The sequence below is a fragment of the Dermacentor andersoni genome, chromosome 7 (genome assembly GCF_023375885.2).
Source record: "Dermacentor andersoni chromosome 7, qqDerAnde1_hic_scaffold, whole genome shotgun sequence".
NCBI lineage: Eukaryota > Metazoa > Arthropoda > Arachnida > Ixodida > Ixodidae > Dermacentor > Dermacentor andersoni.
The window spans coordinates 28,109,218-28,133,780 of NC_092820.1; the positions used below are offsets into that span (position 1 = coordinate 28,109,218).

Here is a 24,563-nt window from a genome sequence, read left to right on the forward strand (position 1 = left end):
TTTTCCATTATAAAGGCGACTGTAATGCGATGACTTGAAGTAAGGGGTTGTCTTATATTCAGAGTCAACTTATGTTTCAATACGAACGAAATTTCTTTTAATGAAATTTACCCCTGCTGTTTAGTTCCATATTGTGCGTAGAAGCAACAGTGCGTGCACTTTCAGCTACTCAGTTTCTCTTCAATGCTGCTCTCATTTTGTAGAGTTCATCACATGTGCATTTGCAACACATTGGCGGAGGCAATACGAACTGCATTTCTCGCTAGCTGGACAAATCGGAATGGCAATGCATCTTGGAGAACAAGACTCGAATTGTGAAAGTCTGGTGGTAAGTCTGAAGTAATATATTTTCATTTATATTTGGTGATAACTTTCCATCGCAAACTTTCTATTCTATTGAAGAAACATTTAGCCCCCTGTTTGGCCTGTTTTTTTAGGGCCTTTGATCAGGCCCCCTAGCAAGTTTTAGTTTACACTGCAATTTAAAGCTTCTTGAGACCCGAATACAGCCATGGGACATAATTACTTTTCAAGGTGATTATTGCCTCCTGGCATGTTACGAACATGAAAGATGTTATTTTTTTTAATAATAACATAGTTTTAAATAACTGGCATCCTTTTTAAATATCACAGTCACGTAGGCAGGCTAAGAGCTGCATCTCCAACAAGTGAACATCTCATGTTCGCTATGGTAAAAACTGCATTTCATTGCCTGAACGCAGAGGTGAAGATGGAGAGATGGAGTTATGTGTAGTAGACTGTTACTTTGCTGCTGCATCCTGGATTTTCATGCATTAATGAGGAATTCAACAGACTTCAAGGTTGCTTCCTGCTGTCTGTGACAATGCAGAGGTCTAGGTCAATTTAGAGTGAAATTTCTTGAAAGTAGATGAGAAGAATATGAGTGTACCACTTTTGACAGTTCCACATGCATTGGACTTCATATCCACAATGAATGTTTTGAGTAATGACTTCAGACTTCTCGCATTGCTTTACCGAAATAATCTTTTAAACTGGTTTATTATTAGAGGAGACAGAAGAAATTGAATGCCCTCTTACCATACCACCATGAGGTGAGCATGACTGCCAACAGAGACACTCTCTCCCTCTGCCTGGAGTAGCATCCGCAAGCGACGTTCCTTCCTTGCCTTGTCACATACTTGAGCCGAAGAACCACATCGGGTTCACGTGACTAGCACCACCCATTTTTTTTTTTCTTATCCAGTTTTGTTGCGTGGCACATTTTCCACCGTGGCATTGCGCATTCTGAATTGGGCGATTTACTGAAGTAATGCGTCATGGTGAGCGACACTTTTAAGACTGTGTTTTGCGTCGCACTGTTTGTTTGTGTTGCCTTGACTCTGGCTGGGTGTGGCACTTTCTCTAGAGGGAGGAAAGTGGTGTTTCATTTGAAATTTCAGCTGTCTGTATGACATGCACAGATTTGTCATGAATACCTTTGTCATGTGCTGTAAGGCTGTAAACTTAAGAACAGCATTAAATATGTTCTATTAGTGGTGAATGCAACGCATACTTATCTTTTGCGCTCAAAGAAAATGTGAACAGTGTACAGTGCTCCCACTTCTGCGTCAGTCTGATAAAAATGCCAACAAAGAGTGATACCGCACTAAATCAAGTATCTTGAAATTTGTAGACATACTAGGGATGCTTCTGCAGCAGGCATGATTGACCAGAGAGGTTAACAATGTACAGCTGCTTGCGGTGACCAAATGCACAGCACCATCAGCTTTGTGCCATGCTATAATTCTATCAAAACAGCCTAAAATTCTTGCAGCTTTTTAGGAAAGGATTAGTGGCATATAACAGGGTGCCTTTTTTTCCAGTTTTTTTAATGTATATTTTGCTCCCACGTAGCTGATGCGACTCAAAGGTTTATAGTCCTGAAAGCTTGTTTGCTTTGTTATGAATGTTACCAAAAACTTGCGTGTTCAAGCTACCCCTGCCCACACCGAGCGCAGACCCAGTGAGTTTATTTAGTATAGAAAGCTAAAACAATGTAGTGGCAGCACTATTGTTATGAATCTGTCGTAATGATAGATGTTGCTGATTTTATGTATTGCTTGTTTTCATCACTCAGGAAATCGCCCAAAATGCTAGGAGGTGAAAAAAAAAGATGTATATAATGTTCACAAGATATGGTTATGTGCTGAGTAGGGACTGGGTGGTGGCAGCCGATTGAGGGAACGAGCTCGCCTGCGGATCTTGCAACCACAAGAGAGAGGTTCAAGTAGATTTTATCGCATAAAAGTGCAACAAGTGACTAAAAAAAAAAAGCCTGAGCATGTCATCAAAAGATACCGTTGGGAACAAAAGTCTATGGATCTACACGCACCATGAAATACCCAATTTTTTTCTTAGTTGCCATGTTGGCGTACACTGGTCCACAGTAAAGTTGCAGAATGGGGCAGGGCCCTCCATTTCATTCCTACTTGACAGAGTTGAGATCTCTTAATTCCACTCTTCTTAACTCCCCAGAATGCAAAGAGTTGTACCATTCCTCCAACTTTAAATGAAATTCTTACTATAGTTGTTTACTAGTTGTGCCTTACAACAAAAAATTTATTTTTGAAGTTCTAACAACATTGCAAATAATGTTATACTTTTTTCACGAGAACAAATTCGCTTTGTGACCTTTTACTTTTGCAGTACGTTGCTAGCTGTATAATCTCTCTCAAATCTACTCTTTTTGACGGTACATACATGTTACCTGCGCAAGTTTTATTCATGAATAAATAATGTGATTGCAGAATATATTCAGTAATGTTAATCTATAATGGCATCAGTTGGGCAGATGTAGTTGGAATGAAACGGGCACACAGTCCTGTAGCGCTAAACCTTCACTTAGAATAAGTCTGCAAAAACAGGTATCTTTGCCAATTACTCTAAACTAGACTAGGCCAAATTTGTTTACATTTATAAGTTTTTACTGAATACTGGCTCTTTCAGTATCTACCTATAGGTCACTACCTCTGCCATAGTACTTGCCAACAAAATGGTATTCTACTTATTGTGAAATTCTGAACTCCTGGAAACTGTTCCATGGACGAGCTTTAATTGCACTTAAACACTAACTTTTAGTTGCCAAGAATGATTCTATTTAGCAAGAGCATGCTTGGACTATGACTGAAGGACGGAGGCCAAAAAAGTTACTGCCCTTCCACTGCTGTGAAGCGGGGTGCAAGCGAAGCTTGGGATCTGCGGCACTTTGTAACGCCTCACGGCGAGGTCGGCACGTCATTGTCGACCTCTTTTTCGAGCGAGTTCCTAGTGGCATCCATCAAACACTGCCTGTTCCCACTGCCATTCCTTCAACGCAGCCTGCTCTTCGGCAGAACAGACCAAACGCGGCCTCCCCATCTGACTGCTGGGCCTGAACTGGTGTGGGAAACTGCAGGTGTCAGGTGAGCGAACACACCCTTTCCCTCCTCTGGAGGAAGGGTACGCCCGTGATTGGCTCATGCCTTGCGCGGCTTCTACTTACCCTCCTTAAAGGCAGTGTTTGATGAACTGGCAGTGGCCGAATCGGTTAGCGTGGTGGTCTCCCAACCCGGAGATCGGTGGTTCGAATCCGCAGCCTGATAAGCAATTTCTATTTTTCCGCAGCTTGGGTTTTTTCGTGCAGTAACACCGAGACCAGTGAGGCAATACAAGCTTCTGTTAAAAAGGTCGCAAATGGTTGCATCTTATGCCAGTTCCTGTTGATGTGGACATTCACAATGTTATTTTTCACTGTCAGAGGTATCCTTGAAGAAAAAAAGGGGGGCGGGTGTCAACAAAGTATCAACACTACAGAAGCAACATCGACGTACATGGTAGTTGAAATAAATTGATGATTAAATGTTGATTATGCTGTCATGTACGACGCGCAAATTAAGGTGATGGATCTGGCGAGCTTCAAGATCACGTGTCAGCACTCTCATTGGCTTGTTGAGCATGTGCAGTGTCGGTAAGATTAGCATTTCTTCTCTTCAGTGTTGACTGCTGCATTGTGACGTGGTGGAGCATTGCCATTACGAATCCCCTCACAAACTATGAGCTACCAAGCTGCACTGAGACCAGTGCACCAGTTTCACGTCTGTGCGCACTCAAGGATGACAGCACGCATGCATTGTTGGATCTGGAGGACAATTCCAGTTGCTGTCCCCCAGATTTTGGACCTTGCCGAGGTTGAGGAGAACTTTGAGATGAAAACTGGAGGTTTATTTACATTATTTACAGTGAGAGTACAAAGAAATTAAGTCATAAAGTCATTACGGGCCGGCAGCAACTCGGACGCTGCGGCCCGTGACAAGAAGCTCGAAAGAAATGAATGAAGGAATGCTCTGGTGCTCCCAATCTCTGGCTTTTAACCCCTTCGGTGTCTCGAAGTCACGTAACGTTCGGCCAATCAGCGAGCCCACTCAGGTGGCGTCATTTTCGGCCAATGGTAGGTGCCCGTGCAAGTGCAAGTCACATTCGGCTCAGAGGGTCGCTCCTTGGGCTCCAGTTGTCGGAGGGACTACTTGTCTGCGGTATTGCCTTCCTGGTCTGCAACTGCCGTCACAAAGGTGGGCGGGGGCGATTGCTCCCAGGGCTTCACGGTGCATTATGGCCATCGTTGCCTCGCGGCTTGCAAGCACCGTCACAATAGGCGGATGGGGGGAGACTGGTTGTCTTCGAGCGCCCTTTCAGAGCTGCAAAGCAGCTTTGCTCGGGACCTACATTACCTGGAACCGTGCCAGGCTCCCGCAACACTTTCAGGAAGAGTCAAGCAGTGGGTTTGGACATGCCGCGCCTCGGGAATGTGGTAGATGTGCTTCTGCGCTCCTTAATTAGGTGTGGCGCGATTCGATGTGGTCTGGTGAACTCGAAGTAGGCTCAGGAAAACGTCCCATATCTAACAGCATGCGCACTCAAATGTGCATACATACAAATTTTTGATTACATCTCTCATTGTACTGTTACACTAAGGTACGTTTTAATACTGCATAAAATTACTGCTTAATTTGGATATCACCTAGAATTAATTAGAAAAAATTCAGCATGTGCATCATATAGCCGGCTATAAAGAAAAAAAGTTACAGGGCTCCTTCCAACACATCATGCTACGTTTCGCAAGGTGTTCCAACAATGAAATAGATGATTGCACAATGGTGGCCGCTTTTCATAAGTTAGCTTCGCTGGAATACATCCGTGTTAGTGGCAAAGCATACAAATTTGGTTTCGTGTCTTGGTAAAGTGTGCAAGCTATTTCCGGCCCAAATTTCTTTTTAAAGAGTTGCACGCATTCATCATCCTATTTTAAAGTTCAATGCAGGATGAAGGCGCCTCCCTGCAATCTCCAATTATCTTGCACTAGCTGATGCGAACTTGTGCTTTCAAATTTCATCCTTGATAGAACTTCCCTTCCCTTGGCACCCATTCTGCGACTCTAATGGTCCACTGGTTATCTACCCTATGCATTATATGGCCTTCCCAGCTTCATTTTTTCCTCTTAATGTCTACTAGAATATCGACCATCCCCGTTTGCTCTGATTCCCTGATTTTTTCAGGTTTTCGCCAAGTTTCACAGAACTTTGTTTTATGTCAAGATGGGCTAACACCATGTCACCTGATGCTGTCACTCTCTGGTAAGCATGTTAAAAAAATAAAAACAACAATCCAGTTTGAACAGTAAGGAGTAGTGTTTATTTTATTCAATATAGAAAACTGAAAAGAGGGGTTTGTAAAAAGCACAGCTACTAAAATATCGAAAAAAACTTGGTGCCTTTTTACTCTGTGAAGGATGACCAGCGAAGCTGTGTATGTGGGCCCCTTAATGGTGAACTGCACCTCCGCCGCGGGTCGGCCTGGTATTGCACTACCTATGGGATTGGCCCGTGTGTAGGGAGTGCTTAAAGCCTGCTTCATCTCCGCCGCAGGTTGGACTGGCATTTCACGACCTTCGGGATCAGCCCACATATGGGGAGTGCTTAATGCCTGCTTCACTTCTGCCTCGGGTCCGCCTGATATTGCACTATCTTCGGGATCGGCCCACCGTATGAAAAATTGTTGGTCTATGCGCGGATGCGATCCGCCAGATCCTAGCCATAGACAGCTTTGCTGTAAAAAAAGTGGTCTAGCTCACGGCAAATAGAGTCGAACATATTAAAATGCGAATAAAAAGAGATGCTGTTAGGAATGGCCGTACGGGGTGGCAACGTGCCAGCTATTTCAGCCCGCTGCACGTGTTCCAATCCAACCAGACGGGGTGCACTTCAGAGAACTGCGGATAACCGGCAGCCACGTGGCGCGGGGTCAGCTCAGGAATGTGGTACTCGGCAGTGCCACCCTTGACGGAGCAGAGTTCTACGAAGCCCTCTGACGTCGGCTCCGGACCTTTACACCTGTGTGTGTGCGGCACTGAAACCTGTGCAACACGTGTTTGTGAGCCCTCCTCCAAAAGGGCGGGTCATCTACGGTAACGTCGAATGATGACGGGGGGAACAAGTGCTTATAAGCAGCGTTTGCCGGCTGCTAGGGTGTGCTTGTCGTCATGAGCTGAGTGCTCGTTGTCATGCTCGAAATGTACTAGTGTGCTGTACGCGTCGTCTTGCGCGCTCCATGTGGGAGTCACGCTAGACTGGCGATGTATATCATGTTTTAAATATAAATCCTGCAAATAAACCCTGCTCACCTAGCCCTGTCGTCCCAAGGTCCTCCCGACAACTACGACCGCTACAATCCCGATAATGCATACAAAAGCAAATAGAGCTATTTGTATCAACTGATCGCAAGCTCATTGGTATTATGCCCGAACTTTGTCACAAGTGAGATTCTCCAAACAACTGGAAAGTCAACCTCAACTGTCCTGACATACTCTCAGCCTGCGCATGCCTCAGTGTTGCGTTTCGCTGCTTTAAGGGGTTTATTTTGGTGTGGATGTGGGTAACCTGCATCTCAGCGTCAGCCAACACTTTCCTTTTTGAGCTCAAGCTCCTTCAAAGAGGCGGTGGCACTGTTCCTTTCCTGGTCATTCCTCAATGCAATGGTCTTTCCTATTCTTGTCCTGGCTTTGATTAAGGCCATTTCAAATCTGCAGTTGCAGCACATTCGGAATGCGGATCAATGGTGAATATCTCAGCAACAGTGGGGACAAATTATTAGTGATTGAGGACCTTAACCAAAAAAGTGTTAGTGGGTTTGAAGATTAATATGCAGAAGACAATGTTCAAGAATTCACATCGCCAGTCAGCCTTTAGAGTCTGTACAGGAGTAATTTTACCTAGGTCAGTTGCTCGCAAGGGACCCTGATCATGAAAAGGAAATTTACTTAAGAATAAAAATGGGTTGGAATGCATATGGCAGGCATTACCGAATCATGGCTGGGAGCTTACCACTGTAATTGAAAAGAAAAGTGTACAATTCTTGCATTCTACTAGTGCTAACATATGAGGCACACATTAGAATCGGGTAAATACCGTAATTAAATGTTGTAATATATGGTTCTTGCTTGAAAAGTTTCCTAGGGCAAGCATAAATGGGAGTTGTCGACACGCGATCACAGGTGTTGAATGCATACATTGTTTCCTAAGCATTGCCGGGGTAGACGTGCTGCCACTAAAGGGGTCGTTATTGGGTTCACCATAGGGGTCAACAGCGAGTCATTGCTCAAGTTCAAACTATCCCGCGAAGGCCAATTTTACAATCAAAATAAGAGATCCGGGACTGTAGAAATGTATGACCGCCGGCCAGGATTGAATTACCCGGAGTCGAATTAACAGAAGTCGACTGTACCATACGGCAGTGGACTTTGCAGCAAGAATGTATCTCCTACTACACATAGCAGAATATTGGCATGCTGCAGTGCTCAGTGGCTACAGAACAGTAGACTCCTATTAATTTTATCCCGGCTGAAAGTCCCAGCCGGCACACGTGCATTTCTATAGGTCCAAACTTTATTATTTTGATACTAAAATAGGCCTTCACCCAATAATTCCAATTTGAGCAGTCGGCATGCATGCTGGCCCCTACAGTGAACCCAATAAGCGACCCCTTTGGTGACATACCTTAGAGGACAGTAGATGTGCTAAACAGACTTTATCTCCTGCAGGAAATGCCTATTTCTTGCCTGCCCTGGAGGAGCTCCAAGCAATAATCACAGATCAAAACGTCTGATTGCGGTATTTACCCATTTCTAATGTGTCGTGCTTAACAAAACTTCCTTGGCGATTTTTGTATGCTTTACCGCATAACACGGATGTACTGCAGCGAAGCTCACTTTGGAAAACTGGTTGCAATGTGCAACACATCAGACTCTTCTCCATTTCTTTTAAATAAAAATTGTGTGCGCATTTGATTTCTCTTTCATTTTAGAGGCTTTTGTCCTTTCTATGCTAGTTTACAATTTGGACACACAGACAGCGGGCGTGTGTTTCACTTTGGGGCATGTTAGAATCTGTACGTAAACCATGGCAAATAAATCAGTCGTGTGTGTCAGCATTTCTTCTGCACCTTCTTAAATTTGACCCACCAGATAATTCAGTCTGTCTCGTCGGTCCCGTCACAGTCGAATTAATGGAATGAAGTCAACTGCATTTTGCTTGCTGCTCAGAAGTATGAGCTTGAATAAAAAACATAACAACACACAGGACATAAGGAGACAAATGAAGTGCTGCAACATTTGCCAACTGGCCTAAGTTAGCACTATATGAGCTTGAACCCAGATGTGCCAGCTGCATTAAGATTGTGATAAAATGTAAAATCGCATGTGTTGAACTCAGTAGGTTGGTTTTCCTTCTTGAAAAAGTGTTGCAGAGTGCCTGTTGAGGATTCACTGAATGATGCTGTCAAACTGTCAACAAGGCTGCCAAAAAATTATTCTTAATACAACCCTTTCATGGACACAGCAAGGTAACAAATTGTTTTGTGTGTGAAGCATTAAGAGTATATTCGTGATCAAATATTGTTCTTAAAAAGTGAACTTTGAAAGCAAACAAGCATTATGTATGAATCAAAAAAGTGGGACATATATGTCTCACTGTCTAGATACACTATTTTTATCAAGGAGAGGGTTACATGATATAGTCACCCGCTTCTACCTTCTCATGGCTGCCTGTGAAATGGTAAGAAGCAGCATGTGCATGTTTGCATGCTTTTGTGGTTTTTACTGGACAGCCTTTACGCCAGCAGCGCATATTGTGATTTCCCATTCCGGTGGTCGGTCACATCAAGATGTTGGGCATGACAATAGAGGTGAACGGCTCGAACACCATCGCAGTCGCTAAGCTCGCCACGAAGGCTGAGAACGCCACACGCCTTCTGAGACGAGTAGCCAACCGGCATCACGGGCTCAAGGAGGACAGCCTGCTTAGACTTGCACAGGCCTTTGTAATCAGTCACTTCATGTACATCGTGGCCATGCACTATTGGTCCAAAGTGGAGAGAGACAAGCTTGAAACGCTCCTGCGTAAGGTCGCCAAGAGAGCCATGGGTCTACCCATGCACACAAGCACTGGACGCATTAAGCATGTACAACACGCCGAGCGACATAGCGGAGGCACAGGAACGGGCACAGATCACCAGGCTGTCCAGCACACTTGCGGGCAGGTGGATCCTACGAGAAATTGGTGTTGCGCTTCGGGAGATCGAGTGTAACAGCCATGGGCTAACACCCGACAAGAGGAAAAAGATCAGGGCAGCCCCTCTGCCCAGGAATATGAACCCAGAGCACAATACCGACAGACTTGGTCAAGCCAAAGCACTCTGACAGGCAGCCGCCTCCGGGAAAGCATGCTGCTTTACGGACGCAGCTAAATATCCTGGCAAACGAGCCTATGTAGCAGCGGTGGTCAACAAAGATGGCATGGTCATCAACTCGTGCACGGTCTGCACTGATAGTCCTAAGGTGGCCAAGCAGGCGGCCATCAGCCTTGCACTCCTAGAATTCTGTCCTTCGAAACAGGGAGCATATCCTGGACCGTCGGCACAATACTTGGTACTCATCAACTCACCCCACACTATGTCAACTGGTTCCCGGCACACATGGGACCATTCTTCCAATGGCTGCTCCCTAACCTCAACGAGACAGCACACGAGACCGCACGAGCTCTAACTCACCGTGCGAGCCCGGACTCCCTCTCGGCAGGATGGGCAAGGGAGCGCGATCCCCTCGTCACTCAGAACGATCTCACCCAGCATTATAAGTTAGTCAAGAGAACCGTGCCGCTACCGCACAAAGCACTCAATAAAGCACAAGAAGTCACGTACAGGTGGCTCCAGACGGGTACCTACCCATGCCTGACCTACCTGCACAAAATCTTTCCTGATGCGCACCCTCACAATGCGAGTCGCTACTGTAAGGATATAGCTAGCCTTGATCACATGCTCTGGGCTTATCCCCCTGGCGCCGGAACCACAGGGGTGAGTGGAACCGAGCTCTACACAGCTCGGACCTTGAAGCACAGCTCTGGGCTGTCCATCAGGCCAGAGCTGTGCATGGCCTCTCTGTCCCGACGTGGGAGCGGCCCGCTGCATAGTAATCGCGCGTACCGACCGACCTCAAGAAAGTTATCCATCCATCCATTATCACAGCAGTTGTCAGAAAACATTCTGCAGGGAACAGCTAAAACACTATGCATTTCTCATTATAGTGCTATTTTGTGTGCGTGAGTTTAATAAATAGATAATTTGCAGGTGTGTGTATGGCAAATTGAGATGCTAACTTCACCGAAATCATAAAAGCACACGGCACTCTACTTAAAAGAATCTGAGCATTTGGCCACTGTTGTGTCACTAATGTGCACTGTCCTAGCCGTCTTCATTACCAAGCAGAAATACAACCAACAAACTATTTTTCGGGCATGCATGAGAATTCGGGTATCTTTGCAACACCGCCACGTACCCCATAGAGACAATTAATTATAAGGACAGCTGAAATTTCGGATGCTGAAATGCTTTGCCTTCAAAGTGCGGAAGGCACGACCATTGTCAAAAATGTTGTATAATGCCGGTTTTCAAGCGTCAACTTTGCTGCAATATAGCTTGCTACAGGAAGAAGCTTATGCAATGTACTGTGGTGAAGCATACCAGCAGTGGAAAGGGGCCACTGTAACATGGCATGATATGTATTTCTTTATTTACACACATACATACTCTCTCCTGTTACAGCACAAGCACCAAGAAGCCTAATAAATGTTGTGGTTTGTTTACAAAATTAAGAAAAATTAAATTATGGGGTCTTACGTGCCAAAACCACTTTCTGATTATGAGGCATGCAGTAGTGTGGGACTCCGGAAATTTCGACCAACTGGGGTCTTTAACGTGCACCTAAATCTAAGTACATGGGTGTTTTCGCCTTTTGCCCCCATCGAAATGCAGCGGCCGTGGCCGAGATTCAATCCTGCGACCTCGTGCTTAGCAGCCCAACACCACAGCCACTAAGTAACTAGGGCGGGTACAAAATTAAGTTCCTTGCCTACCCAAATAAAGATGTTTGCAACATGATGTGCATGGTATACCGTCCTTGGGAAGACAAGCTTAATTGGTTGCTGTTGGCTTTGTGTCTTGCTTCACTCTTGAGCAGCACTTACTGACTGCACAGTAATAACAAGCTCTACCAAATGGCTACAGATTACTTCTGCACTACTCCAAGTGTTCCAAAAAGACTTTTCGAACACGAAGTAGAAAAAAAATTTTCTGCTCCTAGACTGCTCCAGAATGACAACTTTCTGCTTGAAATCCTAAACTGTCTTGACCACCACTGAGGGGTTGATCTTCAACATCACTTATATACTTAAGATAAAATCTCGAGTAACACTTACTGGTTGTCTAAACATTTTGAAATGGTTTCACAGGTACTAATTTAACACTTCTTATACAGTGTAACATAACAAACATAACAGTGCATAACGATTTCGGTAACATATTTCAGTATTCTACAGTCGATTTGGAGGATTATGTGCCATCACTGGTCTGCAATTATTGAAGTGTAGAGATAAAAAAATTGGGGGCAAGAATGCCTACGTTTTACACATTGTCGTTGTACAGAACAAAACCTATGCAACTTGCTATAAAACTGACTTATATAGTATTTGAAATTACCATAAAAAAGTGTGCAAACAGCTGGGGTTTCATAGTTCTAGATTCTTATGTTTTCGACTAGCACGTCCCTTTAAATGGCAGTAAAAGGCATGCATAAATTGTTTTTTTGGACTGCCTGATTTTTTAAATGTTTTATTTTCGCAGTCCTCAGGAAACCACCCCCAAGAAAAAGCACCTTTGACTGTAGCAGTAATCAGTGGTTTGCCTAATTGGCAAACAGTTCAGGATGCCAAACAGCCTCGAGACAGCTGTACCTCTGATAGAAGGCACTAATACACAGTGAAATGCACTGTTTCTGCACTCTGGACAACGGTGATAAGAGCTGTATCATGTTACCTATTATAACTGCGTGGTGACAATACAGACAGGATATGCAGGGCATGCAGCGATGAGGACAGTAGCAATAGAATATCACCAGTGTACAGAGCGCTGAATTCATTCTTGCTCTGTTTACTGATAACTGAGAACTGCATGAAATAAAAAACGCGAGAAAAATTAAGAGAAAAGTCCTAAGTGTGAAGGAATACTACTCATCATATCTATTGCAATTATTCTCAAACAGCATTCCCTCTTTTTTGCTTTTATTATTAATGCATTTATATAGTAATGCTCACCTGCTGTTCCATGTGTTCCATCGACACATACACAATCAGTTGTGGTGTGGTCATAATGACTAGCATAAAATCTCTCATCCAAAAGGTCCTTATTTTTTCTCTCAAAAATTTCACTTTTGTAAGGTTGTCCTTGGTGGATCCTGCTTGCTTAACAGGTTAATGCAGTGGAACGTCTCATCCACGTTGGACCGCACATTATCCAGTACTGCATCCATGGACACGCCTTCTCGCAGCTTGTCTTGAGAGAGTAAAGAGAAAGTGTGTATTAGTTGAAACATAAGTAAATATTACCGAGCACGCAAGGAAGTGAAATGGGCACTGATGAACATTTTTAATATCATTATTTAGAATTCCTTTAATTGAATAATGAGTTACATTCACTTACAAAAACCTTTTGCAATGGTGTGTAGTAAATAGTTCAAGCTGTCGCAATTTTTGTTCTTTTTACGTCAACTCTTTGCAAGGACATGGTGCTATGCAGCCTTCAGCTGCTGAAGAGGCAAGATTACATATTTAAGTGTTTCAATGTTTGGTGTCATTGATAAACGGTCATAGGGATCGTCTGCACCAGTGTTATCAGGTACGTAAGCGAAGAAATTTATTGTGTGTACCAAGTTTACAACTAGGCTGCCAATTTCATCCTTCACTGTTAGTAACCTTGTTCGAACAAAAGACATTACTGAACCATTGTGAAAGCATTGCACTGGACTGGACATGTGAAGATTGTGGTTCAGATCCTACCCAGGGCAAAAATGTCTTCCAACTTTTATTTCCTTTGCTAAATATTGCCATTATTTACAATTTCTATTCTTCAGTTAGAACTTTATTTTCCAATTACATTCCATAGCATAAGTTATTGCCACTTCCATAGTGGCATGCCACCATAGAAGGGCAAAACAGGGTCGGCAATCGAAAACGTGTAGCATTTCCAGATTAACTTAAACATAAACATCACTGTTACTGATTGCATTGATGCACATAATTTTATTAATGTCAATATATATATATATACATATATATATATATATATATATATATATATATATATATATATATATATAATGAATTAAAGCTTTCAGCAATTATTTATATAGTTGATTTATCAGTCATTCATCCATATTGACACGTGTACTTATATTGATCGGGCGACCACGTTTCGCCGCCTAACAAATCTTATCGCACAGCGCGGGACGCGTCTGCATGTATCCGAAGTTTCTAGAAAGTTATCGATGCTTCTATCCGCTGTCTGTTGTCGCCGAGCCTTGTCTTATCTGATTTCATCGCGTGACTCGAATGTTGTAGAACTTTGTGGAAGGCGTGCGCGTCCCAACGATTAGTCTGGAACATTCGATGACTGCTGTATAAAAGCCGACGCACCTGACCCGCTGATCAGATTTCCGACGATCGCCGACCGTGTTCGCCGCTATCGTTGTGCTATAAGTGTAGCCTGTTTTTGTGGGCACAGGTTCGCCCAATAAAAGCTAGTTTTGTATTCCACCGTATTGCTGCTTTTCTTCACCGTTACTACCACGTGACATCTGGTGGAGGTGCTTTTCCTTTCATGTACCGGACGCCCCCGACAAGCCGTGATCCAAGCCCGGACAGCAAAGAGAACACCAACGTAGTCCCGGAGCATCGAGCAAGCCGCCATCTTCAACAGCTGCCCCCGGAGCACGGACTTCTACCTGAGAAGACCAAGAAGATTGTGGACAAGGCAACCCCAGTGGCAGCCCCAGCGTCCCCCATCGTGCTGCAGCAGCCCAGGGAACCTCCGACGTTCCGCGGATCAACATTCGAGGACCCGGAAACCTGGCTCGAGACGTATGAGAGGGTCGCTACGTTTAACGGTTGGGACAGCGACGACAAGCTGCGGCATGTCTATTTCGCACTGGAAGACGCCGCCAGGACCTGGTTCGAGAATCGAGAAGCCACCTTAACGACGTGGGACCTGTTCCGAAGCGGCTTCTTGCAAACGTTTACAAGCGTCGTGCGAAAAGAGCGAGCCCAAGCACTACTAGAAACCAGAGTGCAGCTGCCAAACGAGACGATCACGATCTTCACGGAGGAGATGGCCCGCCTTTTCCGGCACGCCGACCCGGAAATGTCAGAGGAGAAAAAAGTCCGCTTCCTGATGCGGGGCGTTAAACAAGAACTTTTCGCAGGACTTATTCGTAACCCGCCGAAGACCGTAGCTGAGTTTTCTGCAGAAGCATCGACGATCGAGAAAACTCTGGAGATGCGCACCCGGCAATATAACCGCCAGGGGCTCACGCCGCAGTACGCCATCCAAGGACTGGATTCCGGCGACCTTCAGGAGACAATCAGGGCCATTGTGCGTGAAGAACTGCGCAAGGTCCTGCCTTCGTCGCAGCCCCAAGTGGTTTCGATCGCCGACATTGTGAAAGAAGAGGTGCACCGATCGCTTGGAGTTCCCGAGCTGCAACCACAATTACCGCAGCCGCAGCCAGACGCGATGACATACGCCGCCGTCGCACGCCGTCACGGTCCCCCTCCGCGACCACGCCAGGGCCCTGCAACGACGCAATTCCGTCGTTCGCCGCCGCCGCCGCCAGCACGCCCACCCGTCGCCCAGCGCACCTACGCGAGGAAGACGGACATTTGGCGAGCCCCCGACCACCGCCCGCTCTGCTATCACTGCGGAGAAGCCGGCCATGTTTATCGCCGATGCCCATACCGGGAGATGGGACTGCGAGGTTTCGCCGTCAACGCTCCGCGCCCGCAGCAAGGTGAACGTCCTCGCGATATCGCCGACTACCTCGCCGCTACTCAGTGGAGCTCTCGACGACCGTCGCGTTCGCCATCACCAGGCCGCTACCTCTCGCCGCAGCGCCGACCATACACTGGCCCAGCCCGGGGCCGGTCAGCGAGCCCATGTCCGGAAAACTAAAAGCAGCAACCGATGGAGGTGCGGTTGCTCTTCGTCGAACTGACGAAGATCCTCCGCCGCCGACGAAGACGCCGAAGAAACCATCTCGACGACATAACAACGACACGCCGCCGTCCCAAGGAAGTCAGGAAGCCAAGACTACACCGACGAAAGACGACTTGACGACGCGACGTACCAGCTTCAGTTCAACACGACGCAGCCGTGATCCGACGCCAAGACCCAACTGCAACGCAAGACAAAGAACCACCGAACTCGACGTGCTTCTAGATGGCCACGCAGTCACCGCCTTAGTCGACACAGGCGCTGATTACTCAGTCATGAGTGGACACATCGCCGTCCAGTTGAAGAAGGTTAAGACTGCATGGGAAGGCCCTCAAATTCGGACCGCTGGAGGACACCTGATTACGCCGACAGGAATGTGCACGGCAAGAATTACCATCCACGACCGGACTTACCCTGTCACCTTCGTTATCCTCCAACAGTGTTCACGAGACGTCATTCTCGGCATGGACTTCCTCAACCAACACGGCGCAGTCATCGACCTGAAGTCGAAGTCAATAACGCTGTCGGAAGATAATGCGATACCGCCGGAGAGCCCTCGTAGTCACCACGCCTTGAGTGTGCTCGAACATCAAGTGAGCATCCCGCCTCGCTCCAGCATTTTTATTTCGGTCGGCACCGAAACACCCGCTGACGTAGAAGGCGTCATCGAAGGCGACCAACGTCTACTGCTAGACCGTGAAATTTGCGTCGCAAGAGGGATCGCTCGACTGCACGGAGGACACACGAAAGTGTTGCTGACAAACTTCAGCCAGGAGTTCAAGCACATCAACAAGGGCACGACGATCGCATACATCGAGGAAATTCTGGAAAAGAGCAATGCGTTTGTCCTCTTGGATTCTGCCGCATCTACCCCGACGACCGTAGTTCCCGAGCCAGACTTCGACATAAATCCAAGTCTCCCCACGATTAAGCAACAGCAGCTCAGAAGTCTACTTCGACGATACAAAGAGTGCTTTTCGACGTCATCAAGGATTCGACAAACCCCAGTCGCAAAGCATCGCATTATAACCGAAGAGGGCGCTCGACCTCTCCGCCAGAGCCCATACCGAGTTTCGATGCGAGAACGTGAAGCTATAAGGCACCAAGTCGACGAAATGCTGCGCGACGACATCATCCAGCCGTCCAAAAGCCCGTGGGCATCTCCTGTAGTCTTGGTGAAAAAAAAGGACGGAACCCTGCGTTTCTGCGTCGATTATCGTCGTCTGAACAAGATCACGAAGAAGGACCTATACCCCCTCCCACGGATAGACGACGCACTGGATCGGCTCTGCAACGCTAAATACTTCTCGTCAATGGACCTCAAGTCTGGCTATTGGCAAATAGAAGTCGACGAAAGAGATCGCGAAAAGACGGCCTTCGTCACCCCAGACGGCCTCTACGAGTTCAAGGTTATGCCATTCGGACTGTGCTCGGCTCTTGCAACGTTCCAGCGCGTGATGGACACAGTTTTAGCAGGATTGAAGTGGCAGACCTGTCTCGTTTACTTGGATGACGTCGTCGTCTTCGCCGAAAATTTCGACGACCACCTGAGGCGGCTTGCAACAGTACTAGAGGCCATCAAGTCATCAGGGCTCACTCTGAAGCCGGAAAAGTGTCGATTCGCTTACGATGAGCTTTTGTTCCTAGGCCACGTCATCAGCAAATCAGGAGTACGCCCCGACCCACAGAAGACAGCTGCCATCGCAAAGTTCCCGCAGCCCACCGATAAGAAGGCAGTGCGCAGATTCCTTGGCATGTGTGCCTACTATAGGCGCTTTGTCAAGGACTTTTCACGCATCGCGGAGCCGCTAACACATCTAACCAAATGTGATGTCGAGTTCAAATGGGAAACGCCGCAGGCCAAGGCATTTCAAGAACTCAAACGACGCATGCAGTCGCCGCCGGTACTTGCACACTTCGACGAGGACGCCGATACCGAAATCCACACTGACGCCAGTAGCCTAGGCGTCGGTGCCGTCCTAGTCCAGAGGAAAGAAGGACTTGAACGGGTGATATCGTATGCTAGCCGGTCGCTGTCAAAAGCGGAAAGCAATTATTCTACGACTGAAAAGGAATGCCTCGCCATCATTTGGGCTACAGCTAAATTCCGCCCTTACCTCTATGGCAGGCCATTCAAAGTCGTCAGCGACCACCACGCGTTGTGTTGGCTAGCTAACTTAAAGGACCCTTCAGGACGGCTGGCGCGGTGGAGCCTCAGACTACAAGAATATGACGTCACGGTAATATACAAGTCCGGAAGGAAACACTCCGACGCCGACTGCTTATCACGCGCCCCCATCGATCCCCCGCCGCAAGACGACGAGGACGACGACGCCTTCCTTGGGATAATCAGCGCGGAAGACTTCACTAAACAGCAACGAGCAGACCCGGAGCTAAAAGGCCTCGTGGAGTATTTGGAAGGGAACACCGACGTTGTCCCTAGGGCATTTAAGCGCGGGTTGTCTTCGTTTACGCTACAAAACAACCTGCTCGTGAAGAAGAACTTCTCACCAGTCCGCGCCAGCTACCTTCTTGTTGTACCGTCAGCGCTGCGTCCAGTAATACTGCACGCCCTACACGACGATCCAACCGCTGGGCACCTCGGGTTCTCCCGGACGCTGTCGCGAATACAGGAAAGGTATTACTGGCCGCGTCTGACCGCTGAAGTCGCCCGTTACGTCAAGACATGCCGAGACTGTCAACGACGCAAGACACCACCGACAAGGCCAGCAGGATTACTACAGCCGATCGAACCTCCTCGCCGACCATTCCAGCAGATTGGGATGGATTTGTTGGCGCCGTTTCCGACGTCAACATCTGGGAATAAGTGGATCGTCGTGGCAACGGACTATCTCACCCGCTTTGCTGAAACTAAAGCTCTACCAAAAGGCAGCGCAGCCGAAGTGGCGAAATTTTTCGTCGAGAACATCCTGCTGCGACATGGTGCCCCAGAAATCCTCATCACCGACAGAGGAACGGCTTTTACAGCAGAGCTCACCCAAGCCATTCTGCTGTACAGCCAGACAAGTCACAGGAGGACGACTGCCTACCATCCGCAGACGAATGGCCTCACGGAGCGCCTGAACAAGACCCTCGCCGACATGCTAGCAATGTACGTCGACGTCGAACACAAGACCTGGGATGCCGTCCTGCCGTACGCAACATTCGCTTACAACACGGCGGTGCAAGAAACAACACAGATCACGCCGTTTAAGCTGGTTTACGGCAGGAATCCGACGACGGCGCTCGACGCCATGCTGCCGCACGTCACTGACGAGGAAAATCTTGACGTCGCTAGCTATCTCCAGCGCGCCGAAGAAGCCCGACAGCTCGCCCGTCTGCGGATCAAGAACCAGCAGAGGACCGACAGCCCACATTACAACCTCCGACGACGCTTTGTCGTGTACCAGCCCGGTGACCGTGTTTGGGTTTGGACCCCTATACGCCGACGAGGACTGAGCGAGAAGCTCTTGCGTCGCTATTTCGGACCGTACAAGATCATCCGACGTATTGGCGCACTGGACTATGAGGTCTTGCCAGACGGCATGTCGCTGTCACAGCGGCGCCGCTCACGGCCTGAAATTGTCCACGTTGTGCGACTCAAGCCGTACCACCAGCGTTGACGAACTTTGGGACTTCGCGTAACTGACCTTCGGACTTGATTACTTTTCGTTGTTTTGTTACTTATGTTTAATAAGCGTCCTTTTGTGTTTCGCTCTCTTATATTTGTAGCATCGGGACGATGCTTTTTAAGAGGGGGGTATTGACACGTGTACTTATATTGATCGGGCGACCACGTTTCGCCGCCTAACAAATCTTATCGCACAGCGCGGGACGCGTCTGCATGTATCCGAAGTTTCTAGAAAGTTATCGATGCTTCTATCCGCTGTCTGTTGTCGCCGAGCCTTGTCTTATCTGATTTCATCGCGTGACTCGAATGTTGTAGAACTTTGTGGAAGGCGTGCGGGTCCCAACGATTAGTCTGGAACATTCGATGACTGCTGTATAAAAGCCGACGCACCTGACCCGCTGATCAGATTTCCGACGATCGCCGACCGTGTTCGCCGCTATTGTTGTGCTATAAGTGTAGCCTGTTTTTGTGGGCACAGGTTCGCCCAATAAAAGCTAGTTTTGTATTCCACCGTATTGCTGCTTTTCTTCACCGTCACTACCACGTGACAATATTTACAAGGAGGAGACACACCTGTGAACGTATGCTTTGAAGGCTATGCAGTCATGTGGGTTTTTGAGTTAAAGGTTAAATTCAGTCAAGTAGAGTACTGACTGGACACTTGAAGCTGTTTTACGGGTTCATGTCTAAGCCTAATTATCGTTATCATTCCAATCATGTTTCATTCACGTAGCTGATTCATGAGCATTTAAAATATTTAGGTACCATATTTTCCAAACCATAGGTGCCGCCTTAATTTTCGTCCAAGCATATTGTACAACAGTGCAACTTATATATGCAAGACCAACATGAGACATTCTTTTTCTCCAGCAATGTACTTGCAGTTTATTTTGTCTGCTGGAACATTTAGGATAAGTGTATAAACATGCACAATCGCATTTCACGATGCTGACCCAAGTTAAAATAGATGCATCTTATACAATGAGTTATATACACATACACAGGACAAGGCGCAGCACCTTGTCCTGTCGTCTTTCTTGTGTCTGTTGTTTTGCGCTAAACAAAGTATCCATCTATCCTGGCTGTAGTCCCGACAGTGACTTTACAAGTGAAGAGAATTTGTTAGAGGAAAAAAATATATGAATGCAGTAAAGGAAGGCCATATACATCTGGCAGTTTGATAGCGTTAAATTTGGTAAAAAGTGGTGATGTTGCGTGGAGGTATGGAACGTTGGCAATAATTTGACGTGCACGCTTCTGAAGAAAAAGCTTGTGTGTGTTAGTGTTCACAGTGGTGCCCCACACACGCATGCAGTAGTTAATGTGAGACGCAAATAGTGCCTGGTAAATTTGTAATTTCAACTTTTCTGGAAAGAAATAATGATTTTAAGGCCGTTGTGGCTGGACCATCCCAATGAAGTGGAAAGGAGCGCGTTCGCTTTAGGAATGACATTGCAAGCCTCCAGACCAGAGACAAAGAGGTTGGTATCATCTGCATATAGAATGGTTGTTGCCTCGCTTTCTGCGAGGGTTCATCGAGCAATAAGGTTCCCAAAGAGCTCCAGCCACACTGGAAGGTGTGAGGTGAAATTCGGCAACACTGATGCACGCGGCTGTTCCCCCCCTCTCTATTCCCCCCAGCCGCACTTTGCCTCGCTGCACCGCTCATTCTTGGCCCAGCACCCGTCCGATATGGAGGTTCCCATTGTTGATCCCGCCAAGTACGAGATTCGTTCCGTAATTCACTTTTTGCACGCCAAAGTGACTCCACCCATGGATATTCATGGTCAGTTGACAGAGGTGTATGGCGACACGTGCATGTCCGTTCAACACGTCCGAAAGTGGTTCAGGGAGTTTAGTGCCAGTTGAAAGAAAGTCCACGATGATGAACGGAGTGGAAGACCGTCAGTTTCGGTTATCAAGATGGCCCAATGCAAAGTGCTTCAGAAGAGGAGGATCAACATCTGTGAACTTGTTGCTCAGATTCCTGGGAGTTCTTACGGTACAGTAGAAAGAGCTTTGACTGAAAAATTGGAGTATCATAAGTGTTGTGCTCAATGGATGCCGCGGCTATTGACATCAGACTACAAGGAGAAACGCCTTGACTGTGCTGGCCAGTTTCTTCAAAATTGTTAAGAAGATAAGGAAGGATTGTTGGGCTCCATTTTTATGGGAGACAAATGAAACAAAAATCCTGATATGAAACAAAAATCCAAAGAGTGGCGTCACCCAGAGTCACCAGTCGCAAAGAAGTTCAAACTCCTGCTGGCAAAGTCATGGCCACTGTTTTTTGGGATCGTAAGGGAGTACTGCTGATCGATTTAATGGAACCTGGGACAACAATCAACTCTGCGAGTTATTGTGCAACACTATGAAAACTCAGGCAAGCTATCCAGAACCGCCGGCGAGGACGACTGGCAGCCACTGTTACACTGCTTCACGACAACGCCCGACCTGACGTCTCCCGTCAAACCCGGGAACGTTTGACAAACTTTGGCTCGACTGTCACGTCCCACCCACCGTACAGTCCGGACCTCGCGCCTAGTGATTATCACTTGTTCCCCAAGCTCAAGGAACATTTGAGTGGCCAACGCTTCCGGAGCGATGAAGTCGAAGAGGTGAAACGCTTAATCAATGGGTCGGCGGCAGACTTCTACGACGCTGGGATACAGAAATTGGAGCACTGTATACAAAAATGCGTAGAAAAAGATGGCGATTATGTAAGTTTCATCTTTCCAATAATGTAAATTGCTATGAGAATAAACAGTGTTGTCTCTTTCTAAAATTGATGGGAACCTTATTTCTGGATCAACCCTCGTATGTCCATCCATCATGTCATTAATGTAAATGTCGAAGGTGACCTAAAATGCTGCCCTGTAGGACACCTAACAATATTGCCCTGTTGGAGGAAATACTATTTCCGATGACGACGCATTGCCTGCAATCAAGCAGATACGAACACAACAAAAGAATATGCCATTCCGTGTACACCGTTGGCAGTCAACTCTGTTAATAGAATCTTGTGTCGCAGACGGTCAAAAGCCTTGCTGTAGTCAATAAATATCCAGACTACTAGGTTTCATTTTTGCAGCTTCTTGATTAACACCTGCTGAACAAGCAGTGCAGTTTCGGTGGAGCAGGTCATCAAAGCTGTTTCGCCATCGCCAGGGTTCGTGCCACGCTCCAACCATGATTCCTCGCTCCTTTGTGCCCTCCAGAGGGGCACGGTCATGGCCCCCCAAACAAGGGGCTTAAATCACCACTGCAACATAATTGCAATTTTTCGCTTTTAAATATGCTTCAACGCAATACACTGCATAAGCTTCCCTGCTTAACTCAACTGTAATGCGGCAGAAGTGACTTTAGGAACACTTTCTAGACGTGCCAAACAATATGCGCATTCTGGTTGGAACTATACCTGACTTAACATTCCGACATGTAGACATGGCTGGCCCTTGTGCAGTTTAAGAGCAAGGATACGCATGCTGGTTGTGGCTTGAGAAGATGCAATTTCTTAAACAAGTTTCAATGCCAATACCCTAGACTGAGCTTCACCGCAATGCAGTTGTGTTATGCACTGGAGCTTCCGTAATGTATTGCGGTCCATCACTGCAGCAACGCCAGAACCAGCTTTGAATGGGTGCCAGATGAGTTATTAGATGTCTCGGTGCGCATACTGTGACAGATGACGGCACGTGTGCGCATGTATAGTCGGGAACATGTGCAAGGCTGCGTTGCAGTCTCGTATATGGAGCTTGCAAGATGGGCGAAGCAAGGCCCAAATCACCACAACCCTGCCGGAAGTAGCTCTAAATCCCTGCCTGTACACTTCTTAGGGGTCTCGGTGCTTTTACAGTGATCGGAGATTGCACATATAATATTATATTTTCAAAATAGCTCATTGGAACATCTTCCTGTTCGTGCTACGCACACAAAAACGAGGAATAAGAAAAAAATTGTGCAGATCCCACACACTGTGGGAATCGATGTAAGTGAAGCTTTCCATGCTGGATGCTCTGACTGATGATATTTAGCAGTGTTGACGGATAAAGCTTAATTTCTTGCAACGTTTAGGCTAACACGAGATTGGCGAATTGATGTTAAACGTTACCTTGCGTGCACCACTGCTGTTTGTCTGCGTAATAGGCAGAACACAAAGGGAGAGGTGTTTGCATGAGGCGTTATTGTGCACCATATCTTATAACCTCTGAGATGGTTGAGCGTTGTCATTTCCTCACATCGCACATCACATTATGGCAGAAGTATTAAACGAATTGGATTATGGGGCTGTACGTGCCAAAACGACACTCAGATTATGAAGCACGGCATAGTGGCAGACTCCAGATTAATTTTGACACCGTGACACCGTGATGTTCTTTAATGTGTCCCAAATCTAAGTGCACATGGGTTTTCTATTTTCCCCCGTCGAAATGTGGCTCCCGCGATTGGGATCAAATCCATGACCTCTAGTAATGCCATAGCCGCAGAGCTAATGCGGCGGGCACAGAAGTGTTGATTTCACAGTCAACCACTTCTGTAGTGTTTCCTGGACGCTGCGGTGCACGTTAATTAATGCAGCTCTGCTTCTGCACGCCCTGTGTGAGTTGCCCGCTTGACATACTTGCATGGCATTTATTTTTCATAAATAGCAGCAACGTATTGTATCGTGCCTTGAACTTAAGCACCCTGCAACCGCTGTTGATTAGTAGTGGAGTTTCCTTGCCTTCTCAAGTCGCTGCCCCGGTCTTATATGGGAACTGCCTCTTCTCCCTCTTCGTCTCCTCTCTACAGTTCTATCTGCATCCCCTCTCGCCTCACACGTAAGCTTCACTGCAGTTTCTGCAGTGCTTCTGAGGGGAGTCACGGATAATTGCAGCTGTCAAGTGGCTAATGTGACAACGGCCAGGGAGCTCCAGAGGGCATTGTGCACACTCGATGCGGTGGGGTGAAAACAAGTTTCTCCCATGTCCTTTCCTCTTTTACTTGTGCCTGTCATGTATATACACACACTGAACACCCTCCCCCCCCGACGTGGTGTGTGTGACAGCAGCAGCCCACAGCAGCTGCTGGAGTGGGAAAGTCAAAGGAAGAGACAAAGAAAGCTTCGCTTTAAAACAAAATGCGTAGAGGTTTCTATGCTTACCCAATGAGGAAACCCGTCCGTCACGTAAGATGGTTGCTTTGAAGATAAGGCCCACATGAGCGAGTGAATTGTAAGATCGGGCCTGCGCAGCCGCGCCATACGCAGCGGCGGCTGGTGTACAGTTGATAATGGTTTGCATTGAGA

The 24,563-nt window shown here is 46.9% G+C and overlaps 1 long non-coding RNA gene across 3 annotated transcripts; it reads left to right on the forward strand.

Moving 5' to 3' along the window:
• The first annotated feature begins 206 nt into the window (after positions 1–206).
• On the forward strand, positions 207–24,321 carry LOC129385939 (uncharacterized). 3 transcript variants are annotated; one of them, XR_011895372.1, is made up of 3 exons: positions 207–328; positions 5,553–5,630; positions 24,068–24,321. It is a non-coding gene; the product is annotated as an uncharacterized lncRNA (long non-coding RNA). The 3 variants fall into 3 exon arrangements; XR_008613419.2 differs by lacking the exon at positions 24,068–24,321 and adding an exon at positions 5,922–6,404; XR_008613418.2 differs by lacking the exon at positions 24,068–24,321 and having other exon boundaries at positions 5,553–5,671.
• The last annotated feature ends 242 nt before the right edge of the window (positions 24,322–24,563 follow it).